Here is a 20,154-nt window from a genome sequence, read left to right as displayed (position 1 = left end):
CCAGCATGTATAAATCAGACTAGTTATCCTTTTTACTTACCTGTCCTCCTCTGTTCCTTGTTTATCTGGCCTACATTCAGTGGTAACTATAACACGGTAGCATCATTAATTTCTGGTTTTGGAGTATGAGATACTGGATCCATTGCTATGGCACAGTCAGAGGGTCTAGTTTGGGCCACATTGCTGATTATAATTTGAATTACTGGGTGGACTCCATCCCCTTGCCACCAGTTCTGTTCTCAACTTTCATGGAAAATATTTCTTGTTGCAATCTAGGGATGGATTGGAGTCTAGCTTGGTAGTCTCAGTGTTTTATCTCTGCATTTTGCAGGTGATATGCTCCTCTGGTGTCATGGGTATTAGATCTTCAGTTCTCACTGTGGTGGGTCACAGGAAAGTGTGAAGCAGGGGTTAAAGAATGGGTGTCAGGGTGCTGTTACATGTTGATTACCAGATTTAGGGCACAATCAGAATCATCACTTTTTATTCATTCCTTTTTGGAGGAAATAACTGGGCAAAGGGCAGTTTTCTTTATTCCCAAAGCCAGGTATGCATCCAATAAAGACCCCAGGGAAAATAAATAAGGTTTGCGAAGAAACATTTGATAACCTGATCTGATGCAAATAAATGCCTTGCAATTTCTGTAAAACTGTGTATGAGGCAACATTTTTAAAGCAAAACTAAATAAGGAAGGCGTGGATTATCTTTTCAAATGATTATGTAAGTTGTAATTGGCACCATTGCAGCCATACAAGTGTGGATTCAAACTCTGTCATCTCCAGTATGGCTATGTATTCAGATATTTATTTGATCAGGTTCTTTGCAGCATCAAAACACATTTGTGGCGACTCGCCAGTTCCCTTTATACTTAGCTTTGAGTCATTTTTGCAGCTGAATGAGGACATGTCTTTCTCAGTCAAAATAATGTTCCAACTGAGGAAAAACTTTCTGTACTTTATTTTTTTAAGAAAAGAAACTTCAGAATTAATTAAAAATCACATCAGGAGATGTCAAGGGATTTACTTCAAGGCTCAGGAAGGCAGCTCTTTTTCTGGTGAGGCATCCCTCAGTGAGGACAAGCCTGTGTTCATAATTTCATTTTTCATCAAAGTGTGTTTTAATCTCAACATTCTCAGTATTCCGAAGACATCTTTACAGGGAATCCACTGTCCTTATCATTTATTTTATTCCCTCCTGGTCTTGTGTAGTTAATTTCAAACGTGAAATACTATCGACTTTCTCCAGCCGACTCCGAGAAGACTGCTTACTGTGAATAATTATTTTCCACTTGTCCATAATTTCATGATTTGGCTGTCAAAAGGTTAAGTGCTAAGTAGCCTATGTTAAGAGTTATAACTCAAAGAGCAACATGTTCCATTTTTGACAAAATGACTACCAAGAACTCGTTCCAGAGAACATCATAGCTCCTTTGGGTCAGGCCCAAAACCTAAACAAAGAAGGGAATGCGAGTGCTCAGTCTTGCCAGAAAATTATACAGTGAACACTGAGCTACTGGTCATTCCTACTGCTGAGTCTCTTTGAAGTCAGAGTCTCTGTGGTCTGCAAAGCTCCTTCAGGCCAGGCCTCCAAGCACTGTTCTGTGTGTGTCAGCCAGGAAATTATGTCAGCCCAACAATAAGGACATGCAGAAAACCTCAGAGGACACATGGAAATGAAAACAGGCCAGTGGCTTTTATGTATTTTCTCCTTCTCAGTTTATGCCCACACCGAAAAAGCTAAAATTCAGATTGTGAAGTCTTTTTGGCCCTGATAACTTACTGCAATTTTTGCAGTACTGAGAGAAATACCTACAGGCCAAGTGGACAGTATAAAAAGAAGTGAATACTTGACCAACATCACTTAAACTGTGGTTAGGTTTTTATTTCTTTTTTCTTCACTGTATTACCAGAAATTCTCTTTAACCAAAAATAACAAACGATTACTCAAACGCTTTTATGTCAAAACAAAAAATAGTAATTACTTTCTGGAAGAAACACGGCTTTAAAATGGCCATCCGTGCAAGTGACCCTTACAATGTCTTAGGACCTTTTTGGCTTGTCTGTCAGACTGCCTTCTGATTTTCTTCGAACATTTATTGAACATGTTTGTGTATTTTGGAGGCAGATTTGAAATTACATTGTACCTTTTGTTTTGTGTTCAAACTCTTGCTACTAATTTGTATCACCTTTCAGTCCTTACATTATTGCTACAGTCCCTATATAATAACTTTTTTATCATAATATATAGGTTTGTGCAAGGCAAAAGAAAAAGGCAAACTGTCAATCAATGGGTTACGTGGTGTCTGAAGCAGACTACTGCATTATTCTGAGCAAAATTGTACATTTATAGTGCATGCAAACATCATAGCCAAACCGAAATCAAACTGAACCAAACCTTCTTATAGTGGGACTAACACAACCAGATAACGAATTTAAAATTGGGCTAATCTTCGCATGAAAATGTTCAATTGGACTGAAACTGGCCCACACACTCTGCATAATGCTCAACAGGCCCCTCTTCAGGCTTTGAGCTGAAATTACAGGAAAAAGATGATAAAGACATTAAGAAGAAAATGAAAGCACCCAGGACATTCAAAGGTAAACTCACCATTGTTCTAGTTTGACACCACCAGCCCAAACAAAAGATTTATCTGTTTTGATATTTCCCATTATAGGTCAACCAAAAGAGCCCAGCTCTAAATATCAGAAAGTGTGCACGAAAGCCACTTATAACAGCGGAGTGTGCCAAATCTTGATTGGTAATTCAAATCTTTTTCCATGTGTATATTGGAGTCATAGACACAGACTGGAGTCTATTTAAACAACGTAGTCACATAGTCTTGGCTCGAATAAATTGGCTCATGTAAATGTACTAAACACAAAGCTGTAGGCAAAACCGTAGAGAAATAAAGTCTGTCATAACATGCCTTATCAGTCCGTGAATGCTGATTTTATAGCCTGTCAGTTATCTTTCATTTGGAGACAGTGGCAAGATATCGGTAGCAGAGCTGGAGGTGGCAGAGTTGAAGGTGTGGAAGTGATGATAATGAACAAGATTAAAAAAGAGCTCACCAGAGGTACAGCCAGGGTTAGACATTGCGAGATAAAGTAAGAGAAGGTAGACTGAAATGGTTTGTACGCACAAAGAGGATGGATGGTAAATACATTGGTAGGCAGACCTGGCAGGCTGGAGAAAAAGGGTGAAGACCAACGAGGACATTTCTGGATGTAGTGAAAAATTACATGCCGCCGCCGGGGGGGGGGGCCTCGCAGGCGGTGGGTTGCCTCCCTCCTGCTTCTCCCCTCTGTGGGGTTGCCGGTGGCCTGGGTTCCGGGCTCTTCCGTGTCGGCCTCTGGTCTCGCGGGTGGCGAGGTTGCTCCCCCCCCTCCCCCACTATAGATACACTTCAGGTAGAGCTTTGTTTGGTTTATTACACACACACACACACACACACACACACACACACACACACACACACACACACACACACACACACACACACACAGCCACTTAGTCCCATGCATATACACAAACATACACAGCCACACAAACATACACACACACACACACACACACATACACACACACACACACGCATGATCATATACATACACACACACACACACATAGACATACACACTGGCTTGTTCACCTGCATGCTGGCTCTCTAGTTTTTGGGGTTAGGTAGCGGTAGCGGAAGCTTAGCTCAGACAAAAAAAATAAATTACATGCGGTCGGTCGGTGTGGCAGAGGATGATACCCAAGACCCTTGCACTAGAAGATCAGCAGTTTGATTCTCAATCAGGACAGGGCTAGAGCCAAGTGCTTTTGTTTACACATGCAATAAAAAGACACAGCAATGAAGCCCAGTCAGCTTGAACAGTACCTGGATTAACAAATTCTGTGAGAAATGTTGAGGTCCTTCATACAGTCAGAGCTGTCATATAAACTGAGATTTTCTTTGAAAGCCCTGTTTAGCAATTACATGCGTAAGCTCTGTTGTATAATGTCAGACTAAAACAATCTTATGTAATTTTACTACTGGCCCCTACACTGGCAACTGTGTGGCATCAATGGTTCTGTGGGTCATTGGACATGTAGTGATTACTACTACAACTGTCTCTCCAGTCCTCTTATTTAATCTTTCCAAAGACCGGATGGACCTTAAAGTCATATTGCATAGTGTTGAGCTTACTTCACATCTTTGCATTTTATTGTTGTCTTAAATCAAGTTTTCCTTTCCTAGCCATCTTTACAGGTTCATCTAAAGAGTATTTGCAGTTTCTGCAGTTCATTTCGCAGTGAACTGCACTTATTCAAGGAAGCAACAAAAAATATATAATCTCCTCAAAGAAAAATAGAAAAAAAAACTTCACTGCAAGTATTATACTTGCTTGAAGTGAAATTGGTCCAAAAGTGTGAGCTGTGAGGGATAGGATGAGTGGGAGGGTGGGTATAACTGTGAGACAGCTAAGTTGCTTGAACTTGGAATGTGGTGCGCCTTGCTAAATTATTTTCCCAGCAAAATTGTTGCAGTGATACATTTCAGAGTTTTGGATGTTGGTAAATGTTATGTTTTCTGGGTTCAGTTGGGGATAAGTTCACTTGGATAGTTTCAAACAAATTTATCCATTCAGCAAATGTCACCCAAAACCCTGCATAAACACTGGTAAAATGTTTGTCGTGCAATTGTGACAGTGATGTCCTGGCTTAATTAAGGCTATACGTAGCAGGTCACAGTCAGATATATCTGACAGCGTTTTCTGAGTTTATGGGCCATCACAAGGAATTGGGAATAAAACAATCAGAGTGATGACATTTATCCTTTTACCTTTAAGATGTATCACAGACGAATGGAAATAGCCATTTCAAAGATGGTACCTCCATTTTCAGAGACTTAAATGTATTTGGACCTTATGAAATCATTGTAAATGTAATCACAATTTCAAGAATTGAATGAAATGAATTTGGACCCCAAGAAGATTACCATATTCTGAGTTCCCACACATTGTATTGGGTTGACTCGGATCATGATGGACAATGCCTGTAAATATACTGTGACAGCTGCACCAGACTTCTTGAAAGCAAAGAAACGAAATATTCCTCGATGGCCAAGTCAGTCACATAATGCAAAGCACTGTCATAACAGTTTTGCACCATGTGGCTGAATGTGAACTGGATTATAGTCCTATAACACCTCAGAATTCCTCTTCCTACTTCAGTCAGCAGTCATATAGTTATGAAAACCATTGAACCTGTTCCATTGGCAACACTACCTCCCCCATGTTTGACGCATAATCTGGTGTGCTTTGGATCATGAGCTGTTCCACAGCTAAAGTTTTGCTGCCTCTGTTATTGATTTATGTTGTTTTATCGGCCTAATGATGGCCTCCTTCTCTGACATTAAGATGTCCTTGGACTTTGTATTAGTAGCTGCAGTCAAACAGCTGCCAAATGCCAACTCAATACCTGGTATCAACTGCAGACCTTTTTAACTGCTTCATTTGTCTTTGAAGTAATGAGGGAATGGACCGCACCAGGCCAATTTACTTCTTTTCAGTCAACTGTCTAAATACCTTTTACTTAACACTTAACACAAAAAAACGTTCACCAGCATGCATAAAACAGCGCTTTGACCATAACCATGAGGGTGAGAAAGGACGTGATAATCACAGTATGTGGACATCTGGATTTTCTGGAAAAGTCAAGACAGACAATCTGCCGGATGGCTGTCTGGCTTCCTTCACATAGCAATGCTATGAAAAAACAAAAAGGTAATTGGAAAAAGGTTATAAGGTAAAAAGAATTTCAGAGGTTGACATAGCTGTGGGGCTGCGGTGCAACAGCAGTAACAGTATTTCCCCAAATTGCTGACTGATAGTATAGTTGGGGGCCTGGTGGCAGCTAAGGCTGAACAACATCTGCAGTATATTCACGACTGAGGGACATTGATAGGACTTTCATTTGGACAACTGATATTGAAGGACAACAGACAGGAACTGGAATTTAGTCAGATTATAGTTGCCCTCTTTCTCACTTTTCCAATTTCCATCAACTAGTTGTAGTCTACACACTTAGATTGAATTCACTTTTCAATGCTACATCATGATTGTCTATTCAAAATATGAATATATCTTCCATTTTCCTTGTCCACTTTACACTTTTTTAGGCAGAGAGGAAGAGTGCTGAATCTCTTGGTGGTACAGCTCAGCATTTTAGCTGTAGCATTTTGAATCTCCAAAGAGACTGACAAGGAACACCCAACCAACATGGAATTGTGGTATAGCTAAGATCTGATAGATAAATTTAATTACATTTAAAGTTTTCTAGCTTTTGTTTGAGATACAATGCTGAATAATTGTATGGCAGGTTAGTGAATGTCGGTGTCCACTTAAGGGTTAACGAATTCAAGTCAATGCATGCATTTTTTTCATAGAACATCATGGAACACCAAAAGTGGCATGTGTATGTGTAAAGGCCACATTTACATGTAACAACTAGACTCTAATACAAAGAGATGATTTTTCCAAAATAGTAACTTTTATGTTCAAGTCTTGTAATATCATGTTGTGGTCTATAATGGGAACAATGGAAATGGGTTTCTAATTGGAGAATAAAAAAGTCAGGTTCAAGAGTGGGCTTTTTAAATAAAACTTTTATTATAGTGTAGTACGTCGTCAAGTGAAAAAGACAGATTTAGTTGAATGAGTTCAGACATGTTCATATGGGCTAAAATGTATTTGAATGAAAGTTAAAAATCGTGACTGCTGACAATACCCCAGGTAAATTAGTGGGAGAGAAAAGGTCTAAGTAAGTCTAAATCAGGCCTTTCAGATTTTTCTAAAGTCATAGTAAGAAACATAAGGAGTTATGAAAGATTAAACATTTTTTTCTAACTGAACTGAATAAATTATACATCATTGCTGCTATGTGCTGTAGCAATGCATTGTTCAGTAGCACTAAAGCTCTTATCAACTTGGCTACACTGATGAAGAGAAATTTGTGGCTTTTGTTATTTCGATCAATTACGTATTATGAGGTTCTATATGCAAAACTTGGAAAAATCTCTCGAGGCTAGGTAACACTGATCAGTTTAAAGGGAAATCCATTTTTTTCCATTTTGGTAATGTTTATTTCAAGTTACACAGCTGTGCATCTGCCAAAGAGCAAGGTACTTTGATTAGAGAGGCAGTGGAACTGTCAACCAGGCAGTCCCGTGGCTTTGAATCTGGTCACAGCATCCTCAGACGATTCTCCGTCAAATGTTATAAGAAAACAGTCGGACAAAACAGGATTCTGAAGAAATGGCAGTATTTGTTCTCTCTTTCTAGTTTAAGTCAAAACAAGATCAAATGTGTGTGGCTGTGGCTGTGGGTAGCTTTTGTCAGAAAAGATTTCTATGAAGAAATAGAATATTATACTGAAACCATCACTTCTGACATCCAATTGCGTATTGAAATCCCCCACAACCATGATCTTGTCTGTAATAACGGATCAAATAGATTAGTCATTGATAGCGGAAAAAAAATCTGCATTAGTAAAAGTTACGAAAAGAAACAACAATAAAAAAACACAAGAAATAAGAGTCTTTTAAATCATCTAATATGGTTGCCAGTGCCTTTAGTTCAAAGTCAGTTCCACAGAATACAATGATTGCACATCTTTTAAAGTCATATTTATATAAAACAGAAAACCAATAAAAAATTAGAAAATTGACAAAACATAGCTGTTGAAAGTGTAGAAGTATACCATCTCATGAAAGTAAAAAGGTTGTTTTGAATTTGATATCTCAAGAAAGTGGATAGAGGGCAATGTTTACCACTGTGTAGCATCCCTCCATCTTATCAAAACAATCAATATACGTCTGGGAACTGAGGAGTCCAGTTGGTTCAATTTCGGGGGAGGAATGCTTTCCTATTCTTGTATAATATAGGATTCAAGTAGCTGAATAGTCATGGGATTTTTTTTGCTGTATGTTTTGTCTCATGAGCTGGTAAAGATTTGATCTGCAATGCATGCAGACCAGTTCAGCAGCTGGATTTACTGCAAGGCCGTGGTTTTGTGTTGGCCCATATACAAAATAATACATTTCCATACTATCAAGACAGGCCTTGGGTGTTGATTACAAACGGGATGGTCCTTCTCGTCTTGACCCTGAATAACAAAGTATCCATGTGTTCCTCAAAAGAAATTTCAGTTTTCGATTTGTCTATATAAAGGACAAATCAACTTTGCCTCCATTTTGAGCCTTGGCCCCAGGAAATATGGAAGTATATCTGGATCTGGTTCACATAAGGTCTTATCATAGCATGACTGACTTTTAACCTGTATTTTTGGATGGTATGATGACCTATGTTCAGTGTTTTTCATAAGTTTTTCCTAGCCCATTCAGGGATTTCCATTACAAATAATGTCTACTTCTATTTAAAGGGGACCTATTATGAAAAACAAGTTTTTTCTTGCTTTAACATATATAAAGTGGTCTGCCCTTAGCCTGGCAACTCAGAGAAGGAGGAAAGCAACCAAATTCTGCAGTGTCTGTACAGCCGCCCGGATGAGCCATCCAGTGTGATGTGGCTTCTACAAGCCGTTCAGATTCTGCGCATTTTCGTTACGTAACCAAAATGCAAACCACGCCCACAACTATAAAACCGTGTAACTGCATGCGAGTGTCCGACTATCACGTAGCACTGCGCGACATCGGACGCTCTCTGTCCATCTCCCTCCAGCCAGCTGCCACTTTATTGAGGTTTTTGTAGTGAAATGAGGAAGAATCATAGAGATAACTTCTCATTTCAACTAACTGGATCAGCCGTTCCTCATCCGTGACCGTTTCCTACAGCGCTTTCAGCCGGCTTTCAACGCGAGCGACAGGAAGAAAATAGAAGCAGGGCATCCGACAAATGTTCAGTTCAAAACGGCGCGCTGCGTCGCTGCGGCCAGTTAGGACAGTCCAACAGAAAATAAAGCAATGGAATTGATTTTGTCGCTGACGCTCGCTCGCATCGCATGCAGTTAGGACACGGTTATGAATCCGCCGGCCGGAGCTTCAGCCAATCAGCACAGTGCCTCATAATCATAGCCTCCCCGCCCACTCAGAATCCCTCATAGAGAAGGAGGGTAGAGACTGGGAAAATAAAGACATGGCTTAGGTTTATTTAGGGAGCGGAGTGGCCTAGTGGTTGGGGCTTCGGGCTCATGATCCGGAGGTCGTGGGTTCGAACCCTGGCACTGGCGTCACTTTGTGGATCCTTGGGAAAGATGCTTTACCCTCAGCTTTCCTCACTTCACCCATGTGTATGAATGGGTAAGTATCCAGCCATGGTTTAGCGTCCTGTCCTCGGGGTGGTTACCACCTGTTCGTTTGCGCTACAGAAACTGGAGATAATGGGCCATGAGGCTCAAAAAGGACATACTTAGATGCCATAATAGGTCCCCTTTAACCTATTACAGTGAACAAAATGGGTTTGTGTATCTGTAAATCATTGCATTAGTTTTTTTTATATATTTTACACTATATCTGTACTTTTTAGGAGGTGGAATTGTAGATCATGACATTTTTGCAAGAGAAAATCTCTCTAGCCATTATCTGGGGCATTGCAGTAATGACTGGATATAAAGTTTAACATTCTTGATTATATTGAGGATGGTTCACCTTGATTGGCACAGTATTGTGAGATCATATTGACAGTCCTGGTGACCGTGTTTATGTAGGCTAGTTGTCGACCTACTTGGAACAATGCCCAAGGCTGTCTTGCCACTCCCTATCCATCCTTGGTATGTGGTAACGTTCCCTGGAGGAATCAACATCTAAAACTAGCTTCATAAAGTAAAAGTTGAGATATAAAATCTGTCCACCATGACTATCCATTTACAGGAGAATTTTCTTGAGGGGAAAATTGTTTGTACAACAGTGATCTGGCCCCAAAATGTCACAGCTCAGAATTCCTCGGCTGTTACTCAAACAGGGGAAATCAATAAGGCATTTTGTTGTGACCTGCCAGTGAACTTAGACTCTTTTTATGTGTGTGTCTATTTCATTTACAACCAAATCGTCTTATGAATTTATGTAAAGCACTCACACACCACTGAGATGGTGCTTGGGGAAGGCGGAAAGGGATGCTTGCTGTGGAAGTGGTCCGTGCTTCTTCTGGCAAACCACGGCTGCATGATCATCTCCACGCTGCATCGCATATTTTAGTCCCTTTTCAGAGATGCTGCAGTTTTACACTGGATGCTGCCATGATTGACACTGGAAACTCATCGCTGATTCCCCTGCTTCACCGAGACGCATCAGCTGCAAAAGCTGACAAGATGCAGACCCCCAAAGTTTGCCCATTTGAATAATGCGCACATAGGAGAACAGAGTTTCTCCTCCTGACTCTTTGATGTGATTGCTGTGAAAAAATGACTTGTGACAGCGTCGGATTAAACCCCAGTCTCTCTGAAAGTAGCAAGAAATATTTTGGTTGTGATCTCACTCTGAAAAGATCTAAACCACAACACTGGCAGTAAATGATGTATCAGTCACAGTGTGATGCTTAATTTGGCACCCTCAGAGAAAATCATGTGTCACTCTTGGGGATTGGGAATTAGTTTAGATGGGTGTTTGTTGGCTCCTTTACAGAGTCATTGTGTCGTGTTTCACAAACCAATATCTGCATAGCTGTATCAGCAAATGGAAAAACAGGGCAAAATCAATTCGAGCAGAGACGGCACTGTGATGGCAGCAGTGAAAAGGACTATTGTGGGCTTCAAGTGGCTGCATGTTTGCTTCATGCTGGTTTTCAATATATTATACAAACGCCATCGCTTTCTCTGTCACCTCACATAAAAGTGAGCTCTTTTAGAATTCAAATGATCCACTGGGAAGCTGAAATTAGCATCCTAAAATATTCATGTGAAGTTTCAGAACTTGTATTTTCACCTGAGAGGGTTTGAACAGGTACTGTATCAACAGAGCCAGAATTTGTTAATTTTTTATGGGAGTGGGGAGCAGATAAGAAAATCTTTGATATTACAAACTACCACTTTTCCTTTCCTTGTCTAAATGTATATTCATAAAATTACTGAGTACTTAACTACAGCAAAGTAGTAGTAGTTCTAACATTTATTACCAGTGTTATGTTAAGAGTACCACTGACCCGTTGGGAAGACCCGCCCCTGAAACAGAGGTTAGCCGATGGCTTTTTAGTATCAGTCGCTTAGGGACCACTACTCATCTGTAGCTTAAAATATTGGTATATCCTAAATTCTCACTTATGGAGTTAATATAAAAAGTAAAAAAAATATATAAATTAAGAAATTAAAAACTTTATCTGAGATACTGTATTGAAGTTTATTTTATTCCATTTCATAAATACGAAGATAAAAAAGGAGCTATTTATTTAATTTAAATTAAGTTGCAAATACAACCTGGAGAAGATTACCAAGGATGTTTACCTTTGTTCGAAGGTAACTCACAGGAACAATGCTGGTAATGTTACTTACAGTTTTTTTATTCCAATCGTTATCTAGCAACACAGCCTGTGCCCCATATGTTTGCTAGCCAGTGCAACAATTAGCTAATCTTCATAGCTACTACCATCATGAGTTTAACTCAGATAATGGAGCTACCAAGCACCATATGCAGAGTTATAACTAAATTTTGTATTAGGAAGTTAACAGGATCACATCTTAATAACTTCAGATCTATTGTTTGATCCGAAGTTTTGTTGTGCTATAACTTCAGATCTACTATTGTCTGTGTAGCACTAGATGTGAAGTTTGGTAGTGCAGTAGATGTGAAGTTATATATTTACTAATTAAACTAATTAAAAAAACATTGACAACCCTAACATGAGCCTTCTCCTTCTTGCACTGTGATCTGCAAACCCTTGCCTTCAATTTAACCTGATTAATTTGTCATTTTCTCTTCAATTCAATTTTATATAATGCCTATTACAATACAAGTTGTCTCTAGCAACTTTCCAGAGACCCAGAACATGAGCTTTGAGCAATTATTACAAAAACAATGGCAGGTAAAAACTCCCCTAGTGGGAGAAAAACCGAAAAATCTTAAGTCAAACAGTGGCAAGAAAAATCTCCCTTTGAGGAGGGGAGAAAATAAAGTCTTATTTTGCACTTCAACGTTGACAATTTTAAAGTCAAACGTTATTAAATAGTGGTCAGATAAGAGGGAATTTACAGGCGACAATAACAGATTATCGTGTTCTACACCGTAGGCGCGGACGAGATCAAGGGTATGATTAAAACGGTGCGTTTACTTTGGGTGAAATGCCCATCGATTCTAGAAGAGAATTAAAAGCTAATTTAAGGTTATCACTATCAGCCCCTACAATGTACCTAACTATGGTCGCTGCAGTCGGCCTTGCATGTCTCAAAATGGAGTCGCCAATCACCGAGGTCGGTTTCCCAGTGGGTGTGTTGCTGAGTGGGGAAAAACAGTTAGAGAGGTGCAGCGAGTGTGTGGTTCCATTTGCCTTTTAGGACTGCGTTTCCTTAGGATCATCATCCAGCTGCCCTGTCTATCTGGCTACAGGGGAACGGCTAACAGTAATGTAATAACACGTAACTCTGACCTAGCCCAGAACAATCAGGCAAGAACATGTATCACGATATGGCAACATATCAGACGCCAATCGTAACCCTGGATCCCCCAAGTGTGTAAGCGCCATTGTTAAACATAGCTAATATTCCTGACCTTTTAACATGAACAAAAGTAGTTTGTCCTGGTTTAAACAGGCAGATTGTTGAGTGGTTCCAAGATGATGATACATTCAGGTATACTTGTAAAGCCATGAATCCTGCTGAACTGGTGGAGCTCAGAAGCCCCTCACCCTGAAAAGATCCCAATGGGTGTTGAAATCACACTGAGGATGGAGCAAAACATGACCACAATGCTTCTGCACCCAATAGGACCAAGGGTGTCATTCGTCTGTAAGCTGGCTCTGTTGGCAAGAAGCCAGCTAACTCCCTATTCTCTACATTTACTTAATTGCTGAAGGAGCCAGACAGGCCCAGGTAAGTAGAATTAGTAAGTAATATGTTTTCTCGTATTGCTTGCTGTGCATTGTCACAGTGGTTTCTTGTTTTGATGTGGCTGTGAAATTGTGCAATCTTTGAAAAAAGTTAACCGGTTAACTTTGTGACTTTTAATTACACCAGTTCTGGATCACACCTGAACAGCATGGAAATATCACAATTCCTCCACAGTACTACAGTTTGCAAACAAGTACAACAAGTATAAATTAAGCAGTATTTAACCTAATTCATTTATACTGTTGAGCTGTTTCATCCCAGATGGATGGCATGTTATGGCAGATACAGTTAAAGTTGAACCCCCATCCTCAACTCTGCTTCCGCAACCCTTCCCTGAAGAGGAGCTTGCCATATGTGTACGGGCTAGTAACCACGGTAACTGCTATAGTGGAAAATTGACTGCATTAACAGAGGCTTTCTTTAGGTTTTATAGTACAGGCCACATTAACCTATTCACACAGAGCGTCTTAGATCATACACTGCTCTTCTTCTTTGTCGTACACACTCACATATCATTGAACACACTGGGGGCAATATTGGGTTCAGTACCAAGCCCAGCCTCACTTTCACGCATGGACTGGCTCTTATTGGTTGTTTTCAGTCAAGCACAGTGGAGTCATGGAAATGACATTTGAAACACTTGATGGAGGCAGGGGAAACTGATTTATTTCCACAGGCTGTCCATCTAATGTATTACTGCCAGGGTACAGTAAGAGTTTTGGCAAATGTGACAAAATAAGTATTTCTTTTTTCATTCAAGTTCCAAAGTTCTGCTTCAAGGGCATATCAGATGCTTATCATTTGTAAAACACTTCCAAATTGTCCCCTTGTCCCCTGCGTTTCAGAGCAACAGTGTTCAAGAAAATGAAAACACTTCTGGCAGTTGCAGAACAAGGGAATAAATTCAAGTAATAAAACATAATTTACCAATCTGCCCCGAAGTGACAGGTCAAAAATGCTCTGAACGAAGAAGAATAAAGAGAAACTAGAAAATTTCACGAAATTTTGACATGGGCATGCCCTACGGCCCATTCGACCCCTCCAGCTGCTTTGGTTTAGGGCTGTAGTGGTTGTGTTCGGGGTGGTTCTATGTCAGTTTGAGGTGTTTACAGTTGTATTGCATTCATTCCTGTGCTCCCAATAGTTATTAAAGGTGTGCGCTTTTTGGCGTCTAGCGCCCCCCACGGTGACACTTTTGACTGAAAAAAGTAATGCCCATCGAGGCAACATGGAGACGCATCTAACGATGTATGCCATGCATGGGTGCACGTTGCGGTTCAGGCTACATTAATGGATAGGTTTTTGTTTCACCGTGGTAAAAAAATCCCATCCGAATGAATGGGGCCATTTGGCATGGATTTTGACATAAAATTTCCTTAAATCCCAGCTTCATGAAATTTGAATATGTTGACGGCCACAGCGTGCCGAGTCGGGGAACATTTGTACGATGTCTCTACGATAATCTGTCGCCTAGCAACAAGCGTCCAAAGTCAAATGGAAATTTAAAAAAAAAATGAAAGGTCAATATCGCAAAAATTTTAATAATTGGCATAATGAGCTTGTACGGCCCGTTAGTGCCAATCGGGCCGAGTGTTTGAAAGTTTGAACGATGTCTCTACGATAAAGTTCGACCGAGCAATAAGCGTCTGAATTTTTGCCTTTTTTTTTGCTTTATGGCATCTAGCGTTGCCACGGTAACACTTTTGACTGAGAAAAGTAATGCCCATCGAGGCACGATGGAGACGCATCCAACGATATATGCCATGCATGGGTGCACATTCCGGTTCGGGCAGCATTAACAGATTGTTTATTCACATGGTCCCCCATACAAATGCATTGGTTTTTGTTGCCATGGTAACAAGCCCCATAGGATAGAATGGGACAATTTGGCTTTAATATCTCAAAAGCTGTAAACGACAGCGTAATGAGACCTCAGTATGTTGTAGTCCACATCAACCTGAGTCTTTTAACGTTGGAACCAAGTCTCTGCGATACCGCGTTGCCGCGCAACAAGCATCCGAAGTTCCGTTAGCATCAAAATGAACAATGTGGAATATCTCAAAAACCGTAATAGCAAGCATGACGAGACTAAAATATGTTGCAGTACAAAGCGTCCCGGGTTGGTCAATGTTGTAATGATGTCTGTACGATAAACCGTTGCCTAGCAACAAGCGTCCAAAATAAAAGTGATTTTTTTTTTAAATTGAAAGTTAAATATCGCAAAAACCGTAATAACTAGAATGATGAAGTTGTATGGTCCTTTAAAGACTATCGGGCCGAGTGTTTCAAAGTTTGAACGATGTCTCTACGATAAAGTTCGGCCGAGCAATAAGCGCGGGAATTTTCGCCTTTTTTTTTGCTTTTTAGCAACTAGCGTTGCCATGGTAACCCCTATTACTGAGAAAAGTAATGCCCATCGAATCACGATGGAGACGCATCCAACGATGTATGCCATGCATGGGTGCACGTTGCGGTTCGGGCCGTATTAATGGACGAAAAAAAGTGCGGAATAATAAGAATAACTAGACAAAATTCCCGGGAAATTTTGAAGTGCCACGGACTACTGCCGGATGATCGCGGGGCTTATTTGCACCCATGAAGGTCAAGGACTCGATACAGATTCCAATGACACCACCCATGACTCTCTATGTCAAACCATTCAAAAGTTATTACAGAAAATATAGAACCGCTAACTGAACCGCTAACGGGATCGCTAACGGGATCGCTAACGGGACCGCTAACGGGACCGCTAACCGAGCCGCTAACGGGATCGCTAACCGAGCCGCTAACAACCGCTAACGGAACCGCTAACGGGACCGCTAACGGGACCGCTAACGGAACCGCTAACGGGACCGCTAACGGGACCGCTAACGGGATCGCTAACGGGATCGCTAACGGGATCGCTAACGGGATCGCTAACGGGACCGCTAACCGAGCCGCTAATGGGATCGCTAACGGGACCGCTAACAACCGCTAACAGAACCGCTAACGGGACCGCTAACAGAACCGCTAACAGAACCGCTAACGGGATCGCTAACAACCGCTAGCGGAACCGCTAACGGGACTGCTAATGGGATTGCTAACGGGACCGCTAACGGGGTCGCTAACTGGACCGCTAACGGGATCGCTAACTGGACTGCTAACGGTACCGCTAACGGGATCGCTAACGGAATCGCTAACTGAACCGTTAACGGGACCGCTAACCGAGCCGCTAACGGGATTGCTAACCGAGCCGCTAATGGGATCGCTAACGGGACCGCTAACAACTGCTAACGGAACCGCTAACAGGACCGCTAACAGAACCGCTAACAGAACCGCTAACGGGACCGCTAACGGGATCGCTAACAACCGCTAGCGGAACCGCTAACGGGACCGCTAACGGGGTCGCTAACTGGACCGCTAACGGGATCGCTAACTGGACCGCTAACGGGACCGCTAACGGGATCGCTAACAGAATCGCTAACTGAACCGCTAACGGGACCGCTAACGGGATCGCTAACAACCGCTAGCGGAACCGCTAACGGGACCGCTAACGGGGTCGCTAACTGGACCGCTAACGGGATCGCTAACTGGACCGCTAACGGGACCGCTAACGGGACCGCTAACGGGATCGCTAACGGAATCGCTAACTGAACCGCTAACGGGACCGCTAACCGAGCCGCTAACGGGATCGCTAACCAAGCCGCTAACGGGATCGCTAACGGGATCGCTAACAACCGCTAACGGGACCGCTAACGGGATTGCTAACGGGACCGCTAACGGGGTCGCTAACTGGACCGCTAACGGGATCGCTAACTGGACCGCTAACGGGACCGCTAACGGGATCGCTAACAGGACCGCTAACAGAACCGCTAACGGGACCGCTAACACCAATAACACTACCATCCCATAATAAACACCTACCATCCCATAATAACACTAACATCCCATAATAACACTAACATCCTATAAAAACACCTGCCATCCCATAATAACACTAACATCCTATAAAAACACCTGCCATCCCATAATAACACTAACATCCTATAAAAACACCTGACATCCCATAATAACACTAACATCCTATAAAAACACCTGTCATCCCATAATAACACTAACATCCTATAAAAACACCTGACATCCCATAATAACACTAACATCCTATAAAAACACCTGACATCCCATAATAACACCTATCGTGTGTGTGTGTGTGTGTGTGTGTGTGTGTGTGTGTGTGTGTGTGTGTGTGTGTGTGTGTGTGTGTGTGTGTGTGTGTGTGTGTGTGTGTGTGTGTGTTCATCTAAGGTTAAAAGGTCAGGGTTCAGATTTCTCCATTTTCCAGGTTATACTATGAAGTCTGTACTGAGTGAGTCATGTGACCAGTTCTGGGTCAGTCTAATCAGTCAACAGCTGAGCTCTGGTTGCTAGGGGCAACAAGAACCTGATACAGAGGGAGCGGGAATGACTCAGCTGGATTTTTGGTTGTGACAAACCTGAAATCACTCCACTTTGCGCTCAAACCGTAGCTCTTAGCAGAAAAACGAAAACATTTTGAGAAACAGAGAACCTACCAGATTATCTAAATGTTATTTTCATACAGATATTCCTTAAAATGTGTTAGTAACGGCAATTTGAAAACAAAAATGAGATTTTTTTTAAGAAAACTTCATTTAACATGGGAGTCAATGAAGAGAGAGACAGGAACTGGCGTGTCTGTTGGCTCCCCCGTTAAAATTTTGTGCACACCACGCCTGTCAAAGTCACATTTTATAAATCACAACACCTATGTCTATATTCTGACCAAAAATTATCTGTCTACCTTTTACGGTTTGGCCGTGACCTCGAGTTACAAATAAGAAATCATGTTTTTTTTTCAGTGTAACTACACTCTAGCAAACTGACTCCCGTGCTCTAGATTTGAAAAAAAGTGATTTCCAGTCCTCGCTTGAGGGCTCATATCTTGAAAAGTGTACATTTTAGGAAAAAACTGTTTCGGGTTTGGAGAGAGAAGAGAAGTTTTCCTCCGTTTTGAAGTTTGAATGACGTTTCTACGTGCAAGTATGAGAAAGATACGTGACTCAGAAAAAAGGTGATTTTTTTTTTTTTTTAACCTCCTCCCACCCAAAGTGTGAAATGCTGCCCCATACAAATACATGGGAAAATCTCCCCATTAGTTTGGAAATTTGGAAATGTTTTTGCACTTCGTGCAAAAACTATTCGTGCCATCGTTCTGAAAATCCACAGGACTGTAGTTAAATTCAGGGCCTACAACTTTCTAAATCGGTTCAGAATTTTTCGAGTAACGGTGTGCGAGTGGTGAGGCCCCAAACTTCACGCAATGCGTTCCGGATGGGGCAAAAAGCGCACGTTTGTGCACGTTGCGCAAAAACGTGCACGCCAATCGCTAATAAAAGTCATACCCATCGATTCCCGATTAAGGCGCACGTTTCTACGTTTTTACTTTTCGCGTTTTCTCAAAGCTGTAGGAGGAGTAGCCGGACAAAGTTTTTACGGAAGAATATATAAATAACTAGACAAAATTCCCGGGAAATTTTGAAGTGCCACGGACTACTGCCGGATGATCGCGGGGCTTATTTGCACCCATGAAGGTCAAGGACTCGATACAGATTCCAATGACACCACCCATGACTCTCTATGTCAAACCATTCAAAAGTTATTACAGAAAATATAGAACCGCTAACTGAACCGCTAACGGGATCGCTAACGGGATCGCTAACGGGACCGCTAACCGAGCCGCTAACGGGATCGCTAACCGAGCCGCTAACAACCGCTAACGGAACCGCTAACGGGACCGCTAACGGAACCGCTAACGGGACCGCTAACGGGGTCGCTAACTGGACCGCTAACGGGATCGCTAACTGGACCGCTAACGGTACCGCTAACGGGATCGCTAACGGAATCGCTAACTGAACCGCTAACGGGACCGCTAACCGAGCCGCTAACGGGATTGCTAACCGAGCCGCTAATGGGATCGCTAACGGGACCGCTAACAACCGCTAACGGAACCGCTAACAGGACCGCTAACAGAACCGCTAACAGAACCGCTAACGGGACCGCTAACGGGATCGCTAACAACCGCTAGCAGAACCGCTTACGGGACCGCTAACGGGGTCGCTAACTGGACCGCTAACGGGATCGCTAACTGGACCGCTAACGGGACCGCTAACGGGATCGCTAACGGGACCGCTAACGGGACCGCTAACCGAGCCGCTAACGGGATCGCTAACCGAGCCGCTAACAACCGCTAACGGAACCGCTAACGGGACCGCTAACGGAACCGCTAACGGGACCGCTAACGGGGTCGCTAACTGGACCGCTAACGGGATCGCTAACTGGACCGCTAACGGTACCGCTAACGGGATCGCTAACGGAATCGCTAACTGAACCGCTAACGGGACCGCTAACCGAGCCGCTAACGGGATTGCTAACCGAGCCGCTAATGGGATCGCTAACGGGACCGCTAACAACCGCTAACGGAACCGCTAACAGGACCGCTAACAGAACCGCTAACAGAACCGCTAACGGGACCGCTAACGGGATCGCTAACAACCGCTATCAGAACCGCTTACGGGACCGCTAACGGGGTCGCTAACTGGACCGCTAACGGGATCGCTAACTGGACCGCTAACGGGACCGCTAACGGGATCGCTAACGGAATCGCTAACTGAACCGCTAACGGGACCGCTAACGGGATCGCTAACAACCGCTATCAGAACCGCTTACGGGACCGCTAACGGGGTCGCTAACTGGACCGCTAACGGGATCGCTAACTGGACCGCTAACGGGACCGCTAACGGGATCGCTAACGGAATCGCTAACTGAACCGCTAACGGGATCGCTAACAACCGCTAGCGGAACCGCTAACGGGGTCGCTAACTGGACCGCTAACGGGATCGCTAACTGGACCGCTAACGGGACCGCTAATGGGACCGCTAACGGAATCGCTAACTGAACCGCTAACGGGACCGCTAACCGAGCCGCTAACGGGATCGCTAACCAAGCCGCTAACGGGGATCGCTAACGGGATCGCTAACAACCGCTAACGGGATTGCTAACGGGACCGCTAACGGGGTCGCTAACTGGACCGCTAACGGGATCGCTAACTGGACCGCT

This window comes from Cololabis saira, chromosome 22 (genome assembly GCF_033807715.1).
Source record: "Cololabis saira isolate AMF1-May2022 chromosome 22, fColSai1.1, whole genome shotgun sequence".
NCBI lineage: Eukaryota > Metazoa > Chordata > Actinopteri > Beloniformes > Belonidae > Cololabis > Cololabis saira.
Note: the sequence above shows the minus strand (reverse complement) of the source record.